This window comes from Portunus trituberculatus, chromosome 7 (genome assembly GCF_017591435.1).
Source record: "Portunus trituberculatus isolate SZX2019 chromosome 7, ASM1759143v1, whole genome shotgun sequence".
Classification (NCBI taxonomy): Eukaryota; Metazoa; Arthropoda; class Malacostraca; order Decapoda; family Portunidae; genus Portunus; species Portunus trituberculatus.
This window is the reverse complement of record NC_059261.1, coordinates 778,743-781,909: the sequence shown is the minus strand read 5'-3', so window position 1 is coordinate 781,909 and position 3,167 is coordinate 778,743. Positions and strand designations below refer to the sequence as shown.

Genomic DNA, 3,167 nt, shown 5'->3' with positions numbered 1-3,167 from the left:
CCATGTTGTTAGGCCAACTAGATTGATATTTTAAACTTATCTGAACCATCTCTCCTTGATCACATATATACTAATTTCACTAAAACTTTTGTAGCAGGTATAATGCAGTATCCCATTTCTGACCATTTACCAACTTTCTTGTATATCTTTATTCCATTACCTAATAAAAAAAAAAAAAACTGAATTAAGACATGTCACTGCTGAGGCCAAACATCTTTTTCACTTAAGCTAATAACATACACTGGAATGCTCTCTTATATTCACAAGATGTTAACATCAAGTAAGTTTATTGATAAAATCCAGGGATTGTACATAGAATGTTTTCTGTTGAAAACTACATACGTTTCTGAAAAAGACTGAACAACCCGTGGATAGTAACAAATGTAATCAAGTTGATTAAGAGTAAAAACAACCTACATAAAGATTATAAAGTAAGTACTATAACCGAAATTCAATGTAAAATATCCCGGAATATGCTAAACAGGATTATTAGTAATGCAAAGATGTCTTACTACATAAACATGTTTACAAATTTAAAAAAATGATCCAAAAAAATCTGTAATGAAATTAATCAACTTAAAAACATCCACAATAAAATATATCTGAATTATATTTCCCTAAATAATACAATACTTGGAACTCCTTCTGAGATATCAAATGCATTAAATGAATATTACACAAATATTGCTGTCAACCTTGATGGCAACATACCACCGGCCACTGCTGATCCAATTACGTTTCTGCGAGGTGACTATCCTACATCTATGTCTGTCCCTTCTTTTCTTCCTAGTGATGTTACATCAGTTATAAAGACCTTAAAAAACAAAACGTCTAATGCCAATGAGATTCCTGTATCTATAATTAAAGGTAATTGTGAACCTATAGCTATCCCACGATCTTTAATATTCAATCAGTTTATCGAGCAGGGTATATTTCCACAGGTTCTGAGACATGCCACAGTAATCCCAATATAAAAATGGTTCAAAGGATAAGCTTGGTAATTACAGACTCATATCACTGCCTAAGACCTTTCCTAAAATCTATGAGAAATTAATGAAAAAAAAATTCACTAAACTTTCTTGAAAGTAAATCTACTATAACGCCTGAACAATTTGGTTTTCAACAAAGTTTGAGTACCTTCCATGCATTAAAAATCCTTTCTGAAAATATCTATTCCGCCTTAGATTCACAACATTCCTAACTTTTAATTTTTCATTGATTTCTGTAAGGCTTTTGACACAGTTAGACATGATACATTACTACAAAAATTAAACATTATGGTATTTGAGGTGTAATGTATGATTGTTTAAACATTATCTCTCCAACAAAACACAATCTACCAAGATTCTGAGTCACATATCTTCACCACTAAACATAAAATATGGAGTTCCACAAGGCAGTGTACTAGGTTCTATCCTATTTTTGACTTAAATTAATGATATTTCTCAGATATTTCCTCAACTTAAGTCAGTACTTCTTGTTGATGATTCTACCCTATACATAACTGGGGAAGACCTATATCTATGATTGAAACTGTTAATTCTGATCTAGAAATCTTATACAACTGGTGCGTTAGTAATAGACTAACTATTAACTCAAGTAAAACGTATTACATGTTATTTACTAACAAATCAACAGATATAATGCCGCCTCTAAAGAATGACAATTCTGTCATTGCAAAAACTGAGCAACATAAAATGTTAGGTATCAAATTTGATGAAGACATGACATTTAAACCACACATTTCATATACAAGTCACAAATTATCAAGGATTATATCACTGCTGTACCACGTTAAAAATTTCATGCCAAACAATGTCCTACAAATAATGTACAATGCCCATGCATTACCATATTTTCAGTATTTCACACCACTTTGGTGTAACACATATCCCACACATTTACTTTCCTTGTTATCTTTACAGAAAAAGATAACTAGGATTATTTCAAACCATGGTTATTATGATCACTCACAACCCTTATTCAAGAGCATGAACATCCTTAGACTTTTTGATATAAATAAATTACAAATTGGTACATACAGTCTATGTACAAATCAGTCAACAGAGGTGATATAACAGCTTCACTACCACAACACAATTATCCCACCCGCACACGTGAGTACCTCCGTGTTCAACAACATAGCCTGTCACTCTTCCAACGCTCTTTAACGTATTCTGGTCCCAAAATTGGGAATTCTGTGCCCAATCACATCCAACAACTACCTACATTACAAACAGTGTATATTTGCTCAATATTGATAAAAATGCCATTGTCTTCGTATGTTTCCAAAATGAGGTTGTATAGAGGTAAAATGTATTACATAACCATTATTGCATATGTATGTCTATTGACGACTAGAATAGCTAAACATAATTACATTGCCCAACAAGCGAGTTTTGCTTCCTATGGGCTGCTTGCATAATGTTAATTACCACTTATAATAAGTAAGATTATTAAATGTAAGTATAAAAAAGGGTTTCAAGTGATTCAAGTGTTTATGAACAATGGTGATCCTTAGAGTTGTCAGCCATTTTCTTCTTATTACCCATCAATCATCTTTGAAACCAAACTTCTTAACCTTTCTACGGGAAAGATGGAAAAGACGGAGAAGTGAAGGGTGGTATCATCAGCGTAGTATCGATGTAGTTTCTGGCTTGCAGTACTCTCTCCAACTTGTCTTTTGTTTTCTGTTCCCTGTTGTGGAAAACTCTGTTAATAGTATCTATTTCTGCGTGTTAGTGTTCTTTTTTTTTTTTTTGCATGGATATCTCTCGTTAAATGCGTATATTAGCGTACTGTTCTGAGATTTCCGTAGTGCTAAAACAGGATTTTTTTTTTTTTGTTAAACAGTTGAGTGGGTTATGATGCATCTTTTTTAAAGAGTAAGGAAAGTAGTCGCCTTTGTTAGTGTATGGGATAATTTGGCTATTTAATATCATGGGCTGTGTAGTAAGAGATGACCCATTTCTATGGTGAGGTGTTTTGCCATTAAGAGGGTAATGACTTAAGTAAATTGTCTACGTACATTATATTTAATGGACCAGTTGTAGCTTGGTGCATGTCTGACGTGTAGATAAAAGTACAGTGCAGGTAAAAGAGAGCTGCCCTGAGGGACTCCTGTGCATGTTTTGTTGAGTTATTTTTTCCCAGGTCCAAGGTTGAAG

The 3,167-nt window shown here is 33.1% G+C and overlaps 1 long non-coding RNA gene across 1 annotated transcript in view; it reads right to left on the bottom strand.

The window, feature by feature from the left end:
- Nucleotides 1-270: 270 nt before the first annotated feature.
- LOC123519680 overlaps nt 271-3,167 on the bottom strand; it is a 3,801-nt gene continuing 904 nt past the window's right edge. The window contains exons 1-2 of the long non-coding RNA XR_006679092.1: nt 3,029-3,167; nt 271-2,697 (exon numbers count right to left, since the gene is read on the bottom strand). The exon at nt 3,029-3,167 is cut by the window's right edge and continues 904 nt beyond it. This is a non-coding gene — a long non-coding RNA (uncharacterized LOC123519680). The remainder of the gene's footprint in view (nt 2,698-3,028) is intronic.